The sequence below is a fragment of the Schistocerca americana genome, chromosome 7 (assembly GCF_021461395.2).
Source record: "Schistocerca americana isolate TAMUIC-IGC-003095 chromosome 7, iqSchAmer2.1, whole genome shotgun sequence".
In the NCBI taxonomy this organism is placed as follows: Eukaryota; Metazoa; Arthropoda; class Insecta; order Orthoptera; family Acrididae; genus Schistocerca; species Schistocerca americana.
In genome coordinates this window covers 94,054,620-94,076,568 of record NC_060125.1, presented here as the reverse complement: position 1 = coordinate 94,076,568, position 21,949 = coordinate 94,054,620, and the positions used below count along the sequence as shown (strand labels likewise).

The 21,949-nt window shown below is 39.7% G+C and overlaps 1 protein-coding gene across 2 annotated transcripts in view; it reads left to right on the top strand.

Moving 5' to 3' along the window:
• LOC124621904 overlaps positions 1 to 21,949 on the top strand; it is a 144,964-nt gene that overhangs the window by 7,469 nt on the left and 115,546 nt on the right. The window lies entirely within an intron of this gene.

Below are 21,949 nucleotides of genomic sequence, written 5' to 3'. Positions count from 1 at the left end.
AACTTATGGTTCAGTAATATCCACACCTGTCAGCACCTGCCTTCTTTGGGTTTGGAATTACAACATTCTCCTTGAAGTCTGTGGGTATTTCCCCTGTCTTATATATCTATATATCTTGCACTGCAGATGGCAGAGTTTTGTCATGGCTGGCTCTCCCAAGGCTGTCAGTATGCCTGTTGGAATGTCGTCTACTCCTGGGGCCTTGTTTTGACTTAGGTCTTCCCTTGCTCTGTCAAATTCTTCTCACAGTATCATGTCTCCCATCTTCTCTTCATTGATATCCTCTTCCATTCCTATAATATTGCCAGCAAGTTCATCTCCCTTGTATAGACACATTGTGAACTCCTTCCACTTTCAGTTTTCCTGTCTTTGCTTAGGACTGGTTTTTCATCTTTGCTCTTGATATTCATACGGCTGCTTCTCTTTTCTCCAAGGGCCTCTTTAATTTTCGTGTAGGCAGTATCTATTCTTCCCTAATGATATATGCATCTGAACCCTTATATTTATCCTATAGCCATTTGTACTTAGCTATTTTGCACCTCCTGTCAATCTCATTTTTTAAACATTTGTATTCCCTTTTGCCTGCTTCATTTGCTGCATTTTTATGTTTTCTCGTTTCATCACATAAATTCAGTAACTCACATGTTATTCAAGGAGCTTTACTAGCCCTTGCCTTGTTACCTATTTGATCATCAGCTGCTGCCTTCACTACTTCATCTCTCAGAGCTACCCGTTCATCTTCTACTGTGACCCTTTCCCATGTTCTAGTCAATCATTGCCCATTGCTTTCTCTGAAACTCACACTCACCTCCAGTTCTTTCAACTTATCCTGATTCCATCTCTTTAATGTCCTACCTTTTTGCAAAAACTCTTTAGTCTTAATCTACAGTTCACAACCAATAAACTGTGGCCAGAATCCCCATCTGCCCCTGGAAACATCTTATATGTAAAATGTAGTTCCGAAATCTCTGTCTTACCATTATATAATCAGTCTGAAACCTTCCGGTGTCTCCAGGTCTCTTCCACGTATAGAACCTTATTTCATGATTCTTAAATTAAATGATTAAATTAGGCTCTGTGCAAAATTCTACCAGGCGGCTTCCTCTTTCATTCCTTTCCACTGATGCATGTTCACCTACGAAGTTTTTCCTTCTCTTCTTTTTCCTGCTATTGAATTCCAGTGTATCACAGTTAAATATTTATCTACATTAACTATCTGAATAATTTCTTTTATCTCATCATATATTTCAATATTTTCCTCATCTGTAGAGCTACTAAGCATATAAACTTGTACTACTGCGATGGGTGTGGGCTTCATGTCTGTTCTTGGCCATGATAATGAGTTCACTATGCTATTATAGTAGCTTAATTGCATTCCTATTTTTGTATTCATTATTAAACATACTCCTGCATTACCCTATTTGATTTTGTATTTATAACCCTGTATTCACCTGACCATAAGTTCTGTTCATGCTGGCACTGAACTTCATAATTCTCACTATATCTATCTTCAACCTATTCACTTCGCTTTTTAAGTTTTCTAACCTACATGGCCAATTAAGAGGTCTAATGTTCCACGTCCTGAGGCATAGAATGCCCGTTTTGTTTTACCTGATGATGACACCCCCACTGAGATAGTCCTCGCCTTGTGTTCCGAATGGGGGCCAATTTACTTCTGAAATATTTTACCTAAGAGGGTGCCATCATCATTTAACTATACAGTGGAGCTGCATGCCCTCGGGAAAAATTGGCTGTGGTTTCCTCTTGCTTACAGCCATTCACAGTACTGGAACAGCAAGTCCATTTTGGTTGATGTTACAAGGTCAGCTCAGTCAGTCATCCAGACCGTTGCCCCTGCAACTACTGAAAAAGCTGCTTGTCCCTCTTCAGGAGCCATGCGTGTGTCTGGCTTCTCAACAGATACCCCTACTATGCTGTTGCACCTACGGTATGGCTGTGTGTATTGCTGAGGTACACAAGCCACCCCACCAACTGCACGGTCCATAGTTCAGGGGCTTATGAACCTGCAAAGGTAAAACTCGCACAGCTTCAGATTGGGTAAACATGGAGGTCATGCAAAACGAGCTCTGTCATCCACCCACTTGAGGCCAGTCCAGTGTTTGGATACAATATCACTTAAGAAATCATGTATGGAGTTATGCCAGTGAGGTGGTGCACAAACCTGTTGCTAAATGAATTGTGCTTAAAGTTCTTCAAATTGAGGAAAGAACTGTAGTTCTACTGCAGCAACATAAGAAACACCAATTACAACATTGTAGGAAAAGACAAATTGCTACTTACTGTAAGGAAAATACAGAAGAAACGTCAAGTTGCATACAGGCACAATTAAAAGACACTTATGTAAGCTTTTGGCCCAAGCTTTCATCAGTAAAAGAGAGACTCACATACCATTCGTAGACACAAGCAAGCATACCTCACCCACACACGACCGCCAGCTCCAGAATCATGGGCTGGGGTGTAACTATCATGTAGGATGCAAGCAGCAATCTGGATGGGATGGGGAAAGGACAGTAGTGTACAGGTGGGGAGAGAGAGAAATTCTGTCTGGTGGAGTGTGGAGGAACTAGACTGCCAACAGGTGCAGTGTTGGGAGTTAGTGGGGTTGGGAGGTGGGGAAAACTGGAGGAAAAAAGGAGGAGGACCAGGGAAAGATTGGGGGTGGGGGGGGGGGGGGGATGCATTGGCAGAAGGTTGCAAATAAATAAGGTTGGGGAGGAGATGATAGGACAGAGGGAAACTGTTGGGTGGCATGTATGGGTACAGTATGTTCCCCTAGGTTGAGGTGAGGGTAATTAAAGGAGCATAGAATGTGTCATAAGGATAACTCCCATCTGCTCAGTTCAGGAAACCTGGTGGTGGAGGGAAGGATCCAGATGGCTCAGGCAGTGAAGCAACCATTGAAGTCAAGCATGTCATGTTCAGCTGCATGTTGTGCCACAGGGTGGTCTACTTTGCTCTTGGGCACAGTGTGGCAGTGGCCGTTCATCCTGGTGGACAGCTGTATGGTAGTCATACCATTATAAAAAACTGTGCAATGATTACAGCAGAGCTGGTAAATGAAATGGCTACTTTCACAAGTGGCCCAACACCTAATGGGATAGGATAAACCTGTGGCAGGGCTCGGCGGGTGGATTGGGCAGATTTTGCACCTGGATCTCCCACAGGGATATGATCCTTACAGCAAGGGGTTGGGGTTAGCAGTGGCATAGGGATGGACTAGGATGTTGTGGAGGTTGGCGGCAGAACACCGATTTAGAAGGGGTGGGATATCTCTCATTACAGGGCATGGTAATAGGTAATTAAGGCCCTGGCAAAAGATGTGGTTCAGTTGTTCCAGTCTGGAGTGGTACTGGGTGATGAAGGAGACACTCCTTTGTGGCTTTTCAGGGTGGTGGGAGGATAGGGGGTGTGAGAGGACATGGCAAGGGAAATCATCTTGCAGAATAGGTCTGGGGGACAGTGCCTGTCCTTGGTGCCTGTCCTTGGTGAGATCCTTAGCATACTGAGCGAGGGAGTTTTTGTCAATACAGATATGCTGTTCCTAGGTGGCCAGACTGTATGGGAGGGATTTTTTGGTGTGAAAGGAGTGACAGCTGTCAAAATGCAGGTACTGTCTGTGGTGGGAGGGTTTAATGTGGACAGAGGTGCAGATGGAGCCATCTGAGAGGAGGTGGTCAATATCTAGGAAAGTGTCACTCTGGATTGAGGACACCAGTTGAAGTCCCTTCACCCAAAAAGAAAGGCCTATAAACTTTTTTCCAGAATATGGCACAAAAGCATTCAGCTTAGGGGAGTTTCGTTACATGTGTAACATCATATAAGGATTTGCCGACCCTCAGGTGCACACATTCTGTGTTCACATTTCCATGTAGGTGAAATGTCAATTCATCACTGAAGGTGACATAATCCAGAAAATCTTCACCATGCAGCATCATTTCATTTGCAAAGTTGGCACATGAACCATAGTCTGTAGGCCTTAGACCTTGTAAAAACTGCAGGCAATAAGAACGCAGTTATAAGTCTCCAAACGGACCTCACTATAACTGCTACTTCATTACCAGCCTTCCGAACTGATTTCTTGGGGCTACGCATGAATGACTCTCACTCGTTCAGCACATTCTTCAGTCACTCTTGATCGTTCCATAACCTTCCCTTTGTGCACAAGTATACAAAAAAACTATTTGAGTTGCTCTTTCGTCTGAGGTATTATTTATAATCGTAAGTTGAATGTAATAAATGATATAAAGTCTTAAAACCCATATATTCATTTTGAGACATCCTGTATTTTGACTGCCAATAATTTAATGCGAGTTTAACTTAGTTTAATCAAACAATGGAAAATCCAGGATGGAATGTAACAATATTATGAGAAGGAAAGTTGCTACTCACCATTTAACGGAGATGCTGAGTCGCCGATAGGCACAACTAAAAGACTCACAATTATAGCTTTCAGCCATTAAGGCCTTCATCAGCTAGAGACAGACGTATGCACACTCCCACGCAAACACAACTCACACACACAACTGCTGTCTCACACAAGTTGCGTGTCTGTGACTCAGCATCTCCGCTATATGAGGAGTAGCAACTTGGCTTCTCGTAATATTGTTCAAATTAGTTTAGTAGGCTGCAGTACCATCTTTTATTGTTAATGCGGGTTTAAATTAGTTTAGTAGGCTGCAATACCAACTTTTATTGCTTTGTTACAGAAAAGACTTTTGTGTATCACAAATGTGAGATTACAAACAATTTGTATGTGCTTGGGATCTGGTATTATGAAGTATTGTCCTTTCATTACAAAATATAGAGGTCATGTGCATTTTTGTGAAATTTTCTTTTAAATAACTGAGTTGTACATGGTGAGAAATATATCTCTGTTTTGATAGGAGTTTCTCTTGTTGTTCAGCTTACAAAAAGCAAAATCATGTTAGCATATCGTAGCAGCTGTTAATTACCAATCTTTATGCCTTCCATATTACAGTTTATACATACAACCAAGAAGTTATACACATACTTGAACAATGTTGTACTTGCGTTATTTGTAGTCTCAATGTCTATTTTTGTATATGTACAAGATATATTTACTAGATTGAAATTGGGAAAAAAGAAGTAACAGAAAACAACAACAGTCTGTGGCCTGGAACTTTTCTGATAGTGTTGGTCCTTCCCTGCATATCCACAGTGAAGTGAAACGCATTTTTCCCAGTGACGAATGACACCATCATTCTGGAAATGCCTGCCAGGCGATGGGTTCCCATCTGAGGAAACAGAGAACATTTCTTTCTGTAATTTGTCAATCATCACCAACAAATTATCATCAGACTATTGATTTTGGTCCATGGCCGTATTCAGATGTATCAGGAAAAGAGAAACCAAATACAGCTGCAGGGTGATATAAATCATCATCATCATCATCATCATCATCATCATCATCACCACCACCACCACCACCGCCACCATCACCATCTGTTGCATTAACAGGCCTTTAAGGCCCACAGTAAAAAACAAAAGGAAAAAAACCACAATAAAAAGGGAAAAAAGTAGCACACTATAAAAAATTATAAAAGAGCATGCTATCCACAACAAAAAAGGAAGTCTGTCAATCACAATGTATTACAGATGGTAGTCAATCACTGCCAGTCTCTAGCTTCGTCTTCCACTGCTGTTGCCATCACTTGTTTAAGTATTGTTCGTACTCAATCCTTCCACTGCGTTCTTGGATGTCTCCTAGGGCATATTCGAGCAGGTCGAGAAAGGGACGTGGTTTGCGAGGGATCCCTCATCTCAAAAAATTGTGGACAGACCACTGTAACCTCTTCTGCCCTTATTTGGTGAATGAGTGGCCTTCATACATACACTGCGTAAACAATAAATTGTAAAATACTGGAAATTTACTAATTTAAACAATGTAAAATCCAGGATGGAATGTAACAATATTATGAAAAGGATAGTTGCTATTCGCCATATAGCGGAAATGTTGCATCGCAGATAGGCACAACAAGAAGACTGTTAGAAAGTGATCTTACAGCCAATAAGGCATTCATCAGAAATAAATAAACCAAACACACACACACACACACACACACACACACACACACACCACGTGTGTGTGTGTGTGTGTGTGTGTGTGTGTGTATTTCTGACAGAGGCCTTGTTGGCCAAAAGCTCTTTTTTCTGATAGTCTTTTTGTTGTGCCTATCTGTGGCTCAGCATCTCCACTGTATGGTGAGTAGCAACTATACTTTTCATAATAAATCTACTAATTTCATATACAAAGCAAATGTGAGCTTTTTCATGTGATGAAAAGTACCTGAACATGATTAAGTCATTGTGGCATCATCATTGGAAAGCTATAATAATGCAGTGCAGGTCAGGTCACTGTGCCAGCAGACTCATGATGTGAATGGTATTGTTGTTAACGGGAAACTGGGGTCCAGTTGCTATATGAAAACATGTTTGTGATGTGAATTCATCAGATGTTGCTACTTCATATATATTTGACAATTATGTACCTACAGATCAGTAAAAATGTACAAGTGAGTAAAAATCTATTCTGGAACTAAAACATGTCATAAGTTGTTACAGTAGCAAAATAAAATATATTAAAAAGTAGATAAATGGTACTAAAACAAATTTAATTGAAAATAGTGTTACACAAACAATTTATTCAGATAACAGTAGATCATGCCCCTGTATCAAGTTTAAGGAACTAACAACAGTACATTAGGACAATAAAAATAAATAGTAAAAAGAACCCAAACAAGTAACAACAATAGCCAATGTTTTTCTGCAAATGGTATAAAACATAGGAATGATTAGTGCTGAAGGCAGTAAATGTGTAATAATTGAAAGACCTCATGTTTTCAAAATCATTCATTACGAGAAATGAAGCAGCTAAGAATTTTATGTGCTTAATGTTTTTGCACTAAGCAGATTCAGAAGGATGTAGGTTACAGTAGGTACTGGGAGATGAAGAAGCTTGCACAGGATAGAGTAGCATGGAGAGCTGCATCAAACCAGTCTCAGGACTGAAGACCACAACAACAACAACGTTTTTCCTCGAGGCTGCCTCTTTCACCTTAAATATGGTTTGCAAGACTCTCTTCCTCTTGAGCTGTATCCATAATTAAAGTGTTATGAGTTCTGTGACATTCCAGTTGTAACTCAACAGTATCCAGCACAATATGAATTACAACTTTTGCATAATTTTCTTTATTTTTATTTCAAGTGTAAATTTTTTTCTGACAAATCTCTGGCTATTATACACTACTCCAGATTCAAAGAATATCAAGCTGCTCATAGAAAATTTATTTTCTTGGGCACCTTGGGCACTCCCTTCTTAGCCTCCCAGGTGCTTTTGCTTATTGTTCTTTCCAGCATTTAATATTTTATTGCTTTGGTCTCATCTCTTTCTTGATTTTGAGTTTTTGTTTCCTTCTGTGGTACCAAATCTCATTTACCGCATAATGATCTCTGTTGCATAGAAACTGAACAGCTGCGTTATTATATTCCCCTTGTTTTCTTTTCTGCCCTTTCTTCACTGGATTCTGTGGAAGGGAATTTACTTTCTTAAAGCTGAGATTTGCTTTAGTTCTTATGCTTCATTGCTATTGAAGTAGGGGCCTACGTTTTTTAGATTAGCTATTCTTACATAACTCACTGTAAAATATAGAAAAGTATTGTATTGTATTCATTTTTGAATTCAACTAATTATTACTGTCTGTTCTTAAAGTAGTCATCATGGTGCATCATGCAGCAAGTATTGTTACTAAAATACGTCATTATTTCATAAATTATTAAGTATAACAAAAAATAAGAAATAGATAAAGGAGGAAATATGGTGTCTTATGTGCAAGAATTTTCTTTGGTATTTATGAATTCAGTAATTACAGAATGAGGTAATGTATCTTTTAGAAAAAAAAATATGTTTCATTATGTTAATTTAAATGCTAAACTAAGTATATTTTATTTTTGTTAAGTTTTATTATTTGGTGGACTTAACATTTTGCACCGTAATGTTATGTTTACTTTAACAATATATACAGTGGGAGCTAAAAAATTGATTTATTAGTGCCAGAAATACTTGTTGTTCTAAAAGGAAAAAATTGCACTAAAAGGAAAATTCACTTGAGAAAACTATAAAATGATGAGATGACTGAATGACTGTCATGTCTTACCACGAGTAGATGAAATTCCAGTGCTACTGATATACACATTTAAAAGTAGCAACTAACTATTCCTAGTTTTTGGAACTGTTAGTTCCACATCAAGAAGGGAAGTTCAGAAAACTGGGAATAGTGTTTTTTTTAAGCATCACTGGAATTTCACCTCCTAATGGTAAGTATTGGCTAGCCAGTCCGTCTTCTCCTAATTTTATAAGCAGGAAATTCCATTTAACTAACATTAGGAGGGGAAATTAACTATCAACCTGACATCTATTTCAACTTTTTTTGTGCACAGTATAGTATAAGACAGTATGACACACTGAGAATTCTGAAACAAAAGAGGGGAAGAAATAACAGAAGCAAACAAGTAAATACTTAGCATCTATATGCAGAAAATCATTTCAAGGTGCCAAACAGTTCTCATACATATTATATATGTGGGTACAGTACTGTGTTGCTAGAAATTTAGTTGTTATGTCTGTTATTGGTAAATATAAGTTTCTAATTATTCTTCTTGTCAGTCAGTATATCTACATTTATTTGTGTCTTGTTTACTTCTTTTGTGACTAACAGTGTGTTGTACAACTTTAAATAAACAATAAATAAATTAAACTAAATTTAACAATCCGTTATTGCTTCCATCCAAATTCCTTGAATGTTCCTGAAAGAACAGCGAGATGACTTTAATTTACCTCTACTTACTGACTACACAAAACAAAAAAGGTGTGGGTAACCACACTTGTTTGAAAGTCAATCTTGAGATTTGTAATGTTTCTGCAATATGGTGGAACTGTAACATTTTTCCCAAAACCATTTACATAACATTTTTATATTAGTGTGAAACCTTTGACTAATGGCTGATAGTCTATATTAACTGTATAAACCTGCCTTTCATTTTCTGCAGACTCGTGTATTAAATTCTACTTACATATGTAACAGTTTACTAACATAAATTCAATGTGGTGTTGTCATACTAATGTAAGTGCCTGCTGGAGTAAGTTCTGGTGTGCATGCCAGCTTCTTGATTTGTTGTAAATGTTCTTTTGCTAAACTTGTTTTTGGTAATGGACACTACTACCACTTATTATGGTGTGATGCAAGATTTTTTTGAAAAGTAGTATATTACACAGCCTAGAATTAAATGGAATGGTTTTTTACATTCCTAGGTAAGCCTTTGAGAATACAGAAAAATTTATGTAAAAGCTCTTGTAAACATGGAACATTTTTCATTGACTGCTGTAAGCTACATTCATTTATATGGATGTAGTTTGCTGAAATATTCAGAATAGATTACAAAATAATTGCACTTACATTACTGCTATAGTCTACAGGTGATTGAATTTATTTTTCATAATTTGATTATTGTGTTATAAGGACATCAGTTGTTTTATTAAGAAATATTTCTCCTTCCACAGAAGGAGTTTGATTAACAGGAAAAAAACTATTTTGTAAGATTAAAAATCGCATTTAAGAAAGGCAGCCACTTACCTGTAGATGACTGTCATTTGGTGCATAGAACGCAACAACACACAGACTTAACTACCTTTAGAGATACCAGTCTTTTTGTAGTGGACACATACTCATTCACACAATCATGGATGCAGCCTCTACCCACCCCATCCCCCTACCACTGCCACTCCTGCACAGAGGAGCCACAGTAACACTGTTCGAGTAACTGCTCAGATTGATGCTGTGGGGAAACGAGCAGCATGTGGCAAGGATGGTGAGGTCGTGGAAGGTACGTTAAAGTAGAACTGTGTCTCTCAAAGGAAGTAGCAAAATTACTGAAAATGATATAATTGCAAAACAGAGTGAGGGTGGGGAGAGCAAGATTTGGATAAAGGAGTAGTTGAGTCTAAAGTAAAAAGTCAGAAAATCAGAAGGTACAGTACAGGTAAAAGGCTAATTGAGATTTAGAATGAGGGGATCAGCTTCCACATATGTAGGGCAGTGAAGCTTGTGTTTGCAGAGAGATGGGGGTGGAACATCCAAATACCATGGATAGTGAAGCAGCTACAGAAGTCATTTATGTTATTTCCAGCAGGTTCAGCAACTGGATATGTACAATAAGCCACAGTTTGGTAGAGGCCATTTAAGTTGGTACACTACAGTTAGTTTTCATTGCCAAATAGAGCACTAGTAATATGTAACTACTGATAAAAATGTGACTGCTTTTGCACGTGGTCATACCTTTTATGGGTCTTGTCTGTAACTGGAGGTACTTGATGAGTGTATAGGAGAGATCTTTCATCTGGGTTATTCATAGGAGGATTGATTGATGTGCAGAGTTGCGAGTAGAATTATCACAAGGACGGAGTATGCTATTATGCATTGGTTTGGTGTTAAAATAGGATTTTTGGTAGAATATTCCTCATTTCAGGTCTTGATGAGAGACAGTGAAAACGCTGGCTAAGGATGTGGCTAAGTTTTTCAAGGCTTGGGTGGCTGTAATGTAGGGGGTATACCAAATGAATTATAAGTCAGATATTGAAACAAACCTTCTTTATCTGACATGTAATAATGGGAACCAGATTTTTTTTTTAGGACAGTTTCATCCACATTGAGAGTGTACACAAGCCATATGAAACTCATGAACTGGCTCAGACTCACAAATTGGCATATGCTATCGGCAACAAACAATAAATGGAGCACTGAGCTGCCCACATTCCTGAGTCAACAGTATCCATTTATGGCTCTGGAGAAATGGAAGAGAATGTGTAAGTTGGCAGCAATCCAGTCATAGCCACCTGTATCTAGGAACACCTAACAAAAACTGACCTGTATGGTAACTCAGTCAAGAGTACCTAACTGCATATGCAAGAAATGTTTAAAATAGTGAGACAGCCTAAGTTAGAACTAATTACTTGATGGGTGTGTGTGTGTGTTTTATATAGCTTTACAACTGTTAGACAGAATAGGTTAATCATCTATTTCTTAAAGTTAGTTGGGTTTTAGGATGTCAAAGAATGGACAATTTTTTGAGGTTAGACAGTTCTGAAACAACAGTATTTTCGTAATCTTTTACTTTTTAGTTTTTTTGTATCATCTTTCACTAACTAGCTACCTAGAATAAATTTCCATTAATCCATTTTCCTGTATCTTTGTTCACTACAAAAACTCCAACAATGTATTTTAATCAGTCTGTGTTCTTGCGACATTGCCACAGTTCATTTAAAAAGTGTGTTAAAGAACAATATATCTTCCTGTCTCTATTTTTGCCCCATTCTTTTTCCTCTAATATGTATTTGTTTTTTGTAAATTTATCCTCCCATGTTGACCACATTATTTGCAACTGGAGTTGCACTCTCCATTGTTCGTTTCCAGTTTAGTCAATATTACATTTTTCTTATTGTACATCATGTGACTTCCAAACTCTCTAACACTTTTTTTCACTCTTTGTCTTTGGTTACAAAAGGAGGTCCCAAATGTTAAAATTTTCTGGAGTTTAGGATGTCTTTCACGTGTGTGTGTGTGTGTGTGTGTGTGTGTTTGCATTTGCTGTATTGCTGTAAATGCATCAGCAAAATAGCTCTTCACATATCCTAAGATAATTATGTGAATTAAGTTTTCCAGCAATGTGACGCGTCCGACCATCCTGATTTAGGTTTTCTGTGATTTCCCTAAATTGCTCCAGGCAAATGCCGGGATGGTTCCTTTGAAAGGGCATGGCCAACTTCCTTTCCCATCCTTCCCTAATCCGATGAGACCGATGACCTCGCTGTTTGGTCTCTTCCCCCCAAACAACCCAACCCAGCAATGTGAGAGAAACATTTGGTTCATATCTGCCCAGTACCAAAGGGGCAAAGGAAACGAATTTAATGTTTAAGCATTAGTGAATCCCTTTCATGGTACCTGGAATAGAACATATCACATGTAGTCGAAGTAATGGTATAAATATTCCTGTTGTTATTGTTATATTCATAAACATTTATCTCTTTAATATTTTTATAGAAGAATACTGAATGCTCTTTCAAAAGCCATTTGCATCAGAACTATACTGTAGGGAACTCTCAGACTGCTCAAAATTTATTTGCGGTATACATGCTGTTTTAGTCCCTGTGATGGAAAACATTTTAGTAGGTGGCATTGTAGAGGGCTTTTATTGTCTCTCTTAATTATCTAAGGTTTCCACTTTATGACCTACATATGTTATTGAATAGTTTGGTTAGCGTATCTCTCTCAGAAAATTTCATCTGTTTCATAAGAAAGATTCCAACTAGACAGATGATGTTTTTGAATACTTATTTTTCTACCAGTGTCCTAAAGTTGTTACTTATCCCAGTTTTGCGAAAGCTTCATTTTTCACACCATTGCAGTACCACTAACTCACATACAACCAAAGCACTATTTATGTTCTAAAGAAATCTGACAGGAGAGCACTCTTCATCAAGCTTGTGAGACATCTCCAAGAGAGTAACCACATACGTACATAAATGTGTTGGGAGTTCGTTGTAACTATGGAACTACTCACCACACTCAGACTTTGGCATTAAATACTATCTTCATCTTGCAGTACAGTATACATTGCATAACCCCAATTTCCTTTCTTCTTCTTTTCTAAACAGACAGTTTTGCAAGGTAGGTATAGTTCTTCCTAGTTTTAAATTTGTCTATTGGTAATACTTGGAATTTCACCTCTTTAAAGTAAATACTGTCTCCTTGCATTTTTACAGTTTACTCCTGGTCTACAGCTATTTGTGTCCATGCTGCCTCTCATGTTTTCCGATATTATTTACCAACCTTCTATTACGTCATCACCTCAGTCTACTCGTATCTCTGGGAACCCAACAGGCAACTTGCTTGGTCCATCTACCATCTCTTTGCCTGGCAGCATGTCCTGACCACCTCCAGTTCTTTTTCATGTCTGCACTGGTTTGTTCCACAGTCCATTTATTAATTTTTCTGTCCATTAATACTGTCTGTCTCCATTGGTGAGCAGTCAGCACATTTGACTGCCATATAGAAGACTAGGGTACAATTCCCATTACTGTCAGGGATTTTCTTCGTGGCAGGTCTCGAACGGAGTACACTCAGCTTGTGAAGCCAGTTGCGGAGCTCCTCAAATGATAACTAGCACCTTCGAGGTCTGGAAAGCATATAGCAGCAGTGAGAGCAGTATGTTAACCCCATGCCCCTGCATAATGCATCAAAGTGATGCTATATTGCAGAAGATGATAAGAGTGGCTGGTTGGCGTCACAGGGCTTCTGGGCACGATCACGGTGGTACTTTCTGTAATTATAGTACTACTCAGTACACATCTTTCCATTGTTCACTAAGTGAGCTTCAGTTTTTGTATTAAGAGGCTAATTCTCATTGCACAAGTCAAAAATAGTAGTACACATTGAATGTAAACTTTCCTGTTAGTACAAACTATAAGCTTAGTTTTGAAAACCGTATTTAATTTACCAAAAGTACTCATTTTTACTCTTCTGTTTGTATCTTTTCCTGTCCATCCAGTTATTGTCTTCAGCTGCCCTAGATGCAAAAACCCGCCAACTGGTTGTATGGATCCATTGTTAATTTATACAGTTTTATTTACATTGCTAATTATACATTATATTAGTTGTATTACACTAGATCTTCAGGCCTACTTTCAAATTTTTGGTTGTAGTCTCTCATTCTTAGGAATATAAACTGCACATATTATAAAAATCAACTGCACCAGTTTTAATGTAAACATCTGAAACCTGAGCTTTCACAAAAAGAATAATATACATTGAGGTTATCTGAATCTTAATAAAAATATTGTGATCAAAAAGAGGCATCACTGATATTTGGAGAATATTACTGTTTGAAAGAGCCACATGTAGTTTCCGACACTATGGCCAAAAATAGCTGAAATGAATAGTGTGTGTCAGTACCAGGTACCAGGGATGGCAGTCACGAGAATGTCGGAAGAATTTCATAGTGAAAGATGACCCATTGGATACTGGTCTACATTTGAAGTAATTTGGAAAAAAATTAGAGTAGGGCAGAACTTGAAAATTATATACGAGATCAAGCAAAGTTATTAGTATTGCTATGAAGATCATTCATGGCCTGTAATACTTAATAGTAATCTTTTTTATAGTTTGTCTGAACTAGATACACGCATAATATTGCCCAGTTTTCTCATTCCATCCGGGAAGTCTTCCCTGACCTGGGAGTCTGGGCAATTTTTCTGTAACTCTCTCCCTTTTCTAAACGTCTCCAGTCCTCTTCCTTCCCCTTCAACCCTTCTGGCAGGAGGAGGAGGAGGAGCCATTGGCTCTGAAAACTGGCAAATTTCAGTACCTTTATATGTTTTTTTCTCCTGCTGCTGCTTAGGTAGTATGTTTTTTTAACCTATCCAATTTCATTAAACAATGTTGAAGGGATAGACTGTTACTCACCATGTAGAGGAGGCTCTGAGTCACAGACAGGCAAAATGAAAAAGACTGCTAAAATATTAAAGCTCTCGGACAAAGTCCTTATTTTGCAGTAGGAAACAAACACATGCCACTATACTTGTGGAAGAAAAAAATGTTGTCTGAAAGCTTTAATATTTTAGCAGTTTTTTTCATTGTGCCTGTCTGACACTCAACACCTCCTTTATTCGCTGAGTAGAAATCTATTTGAATACCTTCGTATCAACCTTATTTACCTTTCATTATACTTGGCTTGGCTATGTATGTCTTATCTGGCACGATTCCCAGCATATCATTTTCTTTCATTATTAATATGGCATTCTGACCATCTCTTCTCCTATATAAACATGGTAATAAATCTTCCACACCTACTTCTCAAACCATTGTGAAGTGCACTGCAAAGGGTACTTAGTGAAATGTTGCAGTTTGTTTCCTGTTATTGTGCCACAGATGTATGGAGGTTCTGTAACACCACTACCAAATTAATTAGTGCAATGCACATGAACACTTATTTGTTGCAACACAGCCAAATCATAACATCCAGTTCAGGTTAAACACAAATGTGGATCTGTCTTGGCTCAGAGTATGTCCTATACACAATGTAGCCACTTCTGATAAGTAGGCAGAGCTAAGTCATTTACCGATGTCACTGAGAGGTAATGGCAGTGGTGGCAGCTCTGAGAGATGATGGCAGTGGTGGCAGCTGTCCTCATTTACTCCCACTACCTTCATATTGGTGTTCCACTAATGGTCCGGATACAAACTGTATCTGAACTCGAGCTGAACTGCATTGACTTGCCAGGGTACGAGTTAAACAGACATGTCAATTGATACTGGGAATCTGCATGATCAGCTGTGGCTGCCAGGTGATAACACCCTTTCCGGTCATCGGCTCCTCAGATGCAGTGATGTTATCCCTCTTTCTGACTGATACACGTGCCGAGGCATATCAAAGTAGTATGGCTGTTTCCGGTGACCTCTGTGGAAGATGGCTGAAATTCCTTCTGCACTGGCTTCACCACGATGCAGGCCACACCAGCACACTACAGTGACAGTAGGGTGAACTCCCCTGCAGAAGTAGTGGTGTGGAACACAACACTTAGCCTGGTACCACGTGTTCGGGATGTTTCCTTTACTAATCGTGTATGGAACATGGAAAGAATAACTGCTGAAATACCTGTGTGCATTCTGTAAGGAATCTAATCTTGGCTTTTTAGCCACGTACTACGTATTACAATCTTCAGATAGATTCACGAAGTAGTGAGGCTATAATTTTTTTATTTTTTTATTGCAACAAAAAGCTCATAATAACATTGAATCAATAACAACAGAACTATTATATATAATCAAAGAATAAACAATCTGTCCCTTGTGCGCGCCGCCACAGAATAATGCTATCCTTCACTGTGCGTCTATGGATGTTCTGGTGGCGACTCCCACACAGCCCCCCTCCGATAGAGCGGAGCTCCGGGAATGTAGGAGTATTTATATTTCACCCGACGCCCAGCTCTTGTGTGTAATGAAGGCATTGGTTGAACTTCTTCAGCTTCTGTTGCTGGTAGTGACGGTACCGCTTCCTGTTGTAGTGGTGAGGTGGTGTCATCCTGGTCCAGTGGTGTGGAAGGTGGCGCTTGGTGCCTGACCTCTGTGTCCTCTTCAGTCGCTAACATATGCGCAGGTTTGAGCCGTTCCAATGATACCACTTGACTCTTTCCATTTAGATCTATCTGCATAGTATGTTCATCCTGTGAGAGCACTCTGTAAGGTCCAGAATATGGAGGCTGCAGCGGTGACTTGACAGCGTCCGTCTGTAGCATCACATGTGTACATGAACGTAGATCTTTGTGCACGAACGTATTTACTGCTCCATGTCTCGAGACAGGAGATGGGCAAAGTCTGGCCATATGCTCGCGTACCATATGCAATGTAAACGGCAATTTGGTCTGTAGTGCCCCTTCTTTATCAGTGAAGAATTCTGCAGGCAGCCGTAAGAGTTCACCATAAACCAATTGTGCGGTGGATGCCCCTAAATCCATTTTCAATGCTGTGCGTAGGCCCAACAAAACTAGTGGTAATGCTGACGACCAAGGTTGTGCATGGCACATTAATACAGCTTTTAGTGTTCTATGCCAGTGTTCCACCATCCCATTGCTTGCTGGGTGGTACAATGTTGTGCAATGATGTTGGAACCCACAGAAGTTGGCCAATTCCTGGATGAGCCAGTCCATGGATGCTATCAAATGATTGTCATCACAATCTCTCAGGTACGAACGGTCTCAGTTTTCCTTGCGTTACATCTCACTAAACTCGGAAGTGTTCTCCAGTAGGTTGTATTTGTTGCAAGCATAACCTGGACGTACTATCATGAGAGAATTTAGCAAGTTGCTGATCTGTTTCCTGTGCTGCAGCTATTTCCTTGTAGTCAATAGTCTGAGAGATTGTTTCCAACCTAGACAGGAAATCTGCCACAATGTTCTCAGCTCCTTTTATGTCTGTCGTAAACTGGGCAATAAACTCGAGTTGTCTAAATTGTCGTGGTGAGCAACCATCCTTGTTCTTACTGAAGGCAAAGGTAATTGGCTTGTGGTCTGTGAAAACAGTGAATAGTTTGCCTCCTTCTACTTGCGGTCGGAAATGTCTGATGGCTTCATAAATTGCCAGTAGCTCCCTATCGTAGGCACTCCATTTTACTTGTGATGATGTAAGCTTGCAGGAGAAGAAACCTAGGGGCTGCCAATTGTTTCCCACCTTCTGGTGTAGAGCTGCACGTATTTGCCTGCTGGCTCGCATCCACAACAATTGCCAGTCAAGCTTGAGAAACCGGATGTGCCAACATTATTGCCTGACATAGACAGGTTTTGATCTTGTCGAATGCCATCTGCATCTGTGATGTCCACTGTATAGGTCGTTTGCCTACTGCATCCTTGCCGACTAGTGCTGATGTCTAAGGTGCTTGAATGGCCACCGTGTTAGGCAGATGTTGTCTGTAGAAGTTAACTGCTCCAAGAAACCGGCGTAGTTGGCGATAGTCGATGGGGCGAGTCATCTCTTCGATAAGGTTGAGTTTGTCTTGTAGTGGGCTGATACCGGCTGCTGTCACTGAGTAGCCCAAGAATGACACCTGACATTGTCATAGTAAACACTTTGATTCATTGACCGAAATGGCATATGCCTCAATACGTTGGCAAACAGTCCTTAGATGTAGTTCGTGCAGTTCCTCAGACAACGAAAAACCAAGATGTTGTTGAGGTACGCGAAGCAATATGGTAAACCTTTGAGGCCTTCATCAATGAAATGCTGCCAAGTTTGTGCCACATTTTTTAACCCAAATGGCATATGGAGGTATTCGAATAAACCGAATGGTGTCATGACAGCTGTCTTCGGTATATTAGCAGGTGCGATCGGTATCTGGTGATACACTTTTTTTGCAATCAATGACACTAAAAATGGTTGCGCCTGCAAGTGCGTGCGTAAAATCCCTGATATGTGGTATTGGATAACGATTGGGGATGGTACGAGTATTTAGTGCCCTGTAATCTCCGCATGATCTCAAAGTTCCATCTTTCTTCTTTACGAGGTGAAGTGGCGATGACCACGGACTGTCGGATCTACGGACGATTCCCGAGCATAATAATTCTTCGAACTCTGCCTCGTTGCAGCAAAACGATCCAGGGCTAACCAGTGTGGGCGTTGAGACACTGGTTGACCAGGTGTAGTCCTGATGTGATGTACCGTATTGTGCTTTATTGTCTGCCCACCAGACATGGATTCGCAGTTTGCTACTTGTCTGCAATCAGACGTGGACCTAGGGCTTCGTCCTAGGGTGCCTCTAATGCACTGTGTCCCCCGTTGAATGCTCACTGAGCTAATAGATACCTCAAGTGCATAGTGAAACAAGAAATCTGCATCCAATATTGCGTCTGACACATCAGCAATAACGAAAGTCCATGGTAAACTTTCATGGAACCCGAGGTCTACCTCTATCTGACATTTTCCATAAGTCGCTATCGATGTCTGGTTTGCTGCTGTGAGCTTCGACTGAGATGGAGGGAGCTTCACATCACAGTTTTTGACAGGCAATTCACTAACGTCCGAACCTGAGTCGACTAGATAAGCATGGCCGGACTAACGTCTAACAAACAGCCGATGGGACAGTGAAGGTAAAGAAGAAAGGTTACTCACCCATAGCTGCTCCTCGTTGACCTCGCCTCGTAACAGTAGGCGCTGGTGCTCGAACTCGTGACTGGCGGCAACTAACGCTGGCCGCTGTCGCCATTTGGGTGATTGCAGGGTGATGTGTAACGTGTCGCATCGCTTCCGAATCGTCAATGGTACCAGCAGATATGCTCCTTAGACACAATGTCATCTTCCTTGCTCTTCTTGTTTGTGCCTGTCTTGTCTCCAAGCAACATTGATATCTGCTGCCTCAATCCGTCAACTTGTTTTTCGTAGGTCATCCAGTTGTTGAGAAATGTCCGGCTGTTGGCGTTGTCGTATCACCGCCGTTTCCTGTGAGTCTGTACTGTTGTGTCAGAACATCACCGTCGACGTATGCACTGCGTCTGAGGTGTAGACCTTGTCGGCTAATGAGATCAACGATGAGATATCTTGTGCATCTGAGAGCGCCACAGCTGTTCTAACTACCTCTGGCAACTGCACTTGCCATACATGTTGCAGTGTTGTAACTGGCAACTCGGTGTCGTTGACTAAACTTTGCAGGTGCTGCCAAAATTCCGAAGGTGACTTATCTCCTCTCTTTTCACTGTCCAATACTTGCTGGATACGTTGTTCCACTGGCCGATGTAGTCGCTCAATGAGTAACTGCTTAAAACGCATATACTTTTGCGTGGCGAGCGGCTGAAATATTATATGTGCGCTGATTATTGCTGTTTTATTGTCAAGCGCACTAACGGCGATCATAAATTTTGTCTCTTCATTTACAATGCCATGATGCTGGAAAGTCAGATCAAGCATTGCAAGCCAGAGTTCAGGTTTATCAGGTATGAACTGCGGTGGGCATAATTTCATCTTGCTACTGTTCTCTGTCGAAAGGCCGTTACTTGATGGCGCAGAAAAATTCAACACAACGTTTTCTTGTTCTTCAATGTCGCGTCGTAATTCCTCAATGTTCTTTAGCAAAACGTTGTGCCGATCAGTAACACTCTGTGTGCCGTGCAGACTCGCTGATCTCCTGGTAGACGAAATTGAACTGGGCTGCATTTGTTCGTCTACAACGAAATTCTTTATGTGGGGTGACCACTTTAGCCACGTACTACTTATTACAATCTTCAGAAAGACTCACGAAGTAGTTAGGCTATAATATTTTTTTTTTATTGCAACGAAAAGCTCATAATAACATTGAATCAATAACAACAGAACTATTATATATAATCAAAGAATAAGCAATCTGTCCCTTGTGCGCGCCGCCACAGAATAATGCTATCCTTCACTATGCGTCTACGGATTTTCTGCTGGCGACTTCCACACCTTTATGGTCTCTGTGGAAGCGATGCTTAGGGAGTTGAAGAATGTGTCAAGGTTCATCATGTAATACTGGTTCAAGAGGCTTTTGTGAGATAACTGTTGTCAGCAAAGTCAGGTATTTTACATTTCTCTGACACTTTCCTGTGAGAAGACAAAGCTGTGACCACCCATGCTGCCCTTTTCTGTATACCTTAAATGTGTCTTGTTATGCACATTTGGTATGGGTTCCACACATTTGAACAATGTTCTAATATGGAACATAAAAGTTTTTGTAAGCAGCCTCCTTTTTAGACGTACTACATATTCCCAGTATCCTATCAATGAGCTGGAAGTCTGACAGATGCCTTACCTACAATGGAGCAGTAGTGGTCATTCCATTTCATACACTTACCAATTCTTACACCCAGGTATTTGTATGAGTCAACTGATTCCAGTTGTGACTTGGTGAAGTCATGCGATACTTTCTGTAGTGTAGTGTGCAGTACACACTTTTACATTTGTGAACATTTAAAAAAAGATGCCAATCTTTACAGTACAGTCTTATCAATATCTGGTTGCATATTTGTGCAGCTTTTTCACATACCACTTCATTATAGGTAACTCATCAACTGCAAAAAGTCTGAGGTTACCATTAATATAGTGTGCCAGGCCATTAATGTACAATATGAACAACAAGGGTCCCAACACAATTCACTGTTGATGCCTGAAGTAACTTCTATGTCTGTTGATGACAGTCCATTGAAGATAATATCCTGTCTCCTTCCTATCCAGTCACTAATTTGGTTGATAATTGTTTTTTTGTGGTATTGAGTCAAATGCTTTGCAGAAGTCAACAAATATTGCATTTCCCCATCTGCCTCAGTTTATAGTTTTCAGAATGTTGTGAGAAAAGTGCAAGCTTGGTTGTGCGTGGTTGGTGTGTGTTGAATCTGTGATGTTTGGCATAGAGGAGGTTGCAAACTACAATTGTTGCAACTCATCCATTTATATATTTATGGATGATATACTACTGGTTCACAACACAAGTATTGTCTTAGAATGCACTCAATGAATATAAACAATTTTGATACCTTCAGTTTCTTGGCTCATACAAAATGTAAATAATTTAAATGTGTATATATCTTTTTAAGCATTTGTGCTGCACAAACACTTCACAACATGTTTAAATCTTATTGCTTGTTGTAGCAGCAATAGTGGGCATCCATTGCACAGCCCCATAATTCAGTCCCAAATTGAGGAAGGGGTAAATCATTCCATAGTAAATTATTTTTAAGTTTGGTTGGGAACTGTCTTTGGGAGCTGGTGAAGGAGATATAAGCCACTACTGACTTTCCCACACACAAAGTTAATGTTGTTTGATCACTGCAGATTTTCATCAGCAGTCATACACAGAAATTTATAGCTGCCAATATATTATGTACATATTTACATGGGTGTGATGAAATATGTCTGTTTTTAGTGACCACAACTGAGATTTTGAGACTTTCGCCTTGAGGCTCTGATCGTGGAGGTGTTTTGTTACCTCTGTTACCCCACTAGATTCTAGCTTCTTGTATTCTCTACCATAGAATAATATTGAGATCTCATTTGTGTGGTTTATCATGTGGGATTTAATGAATTGTGCAGTGTTGTTAATATAGATGAGAAAAATTTGGCTTGAGGCCCTGATTGTTGAGGTACTTTGTTAATTTTGTCACCCCACTAGATTCTAGCTTCTTATATTCTTTGCCATAGAATAATATTGAGGTATCATTTGTGTGGTTTATGATAAGAGAATTAAGAGATGCTCAGTGTTATTAATATATATGAGGAAGGGTTGGTGACTTTCACCTTGAAGCCCTGATTGTCAAGGTTTTTTGTAATTCTGTTGCCCCAAAAGATTCTATCTTCTTATA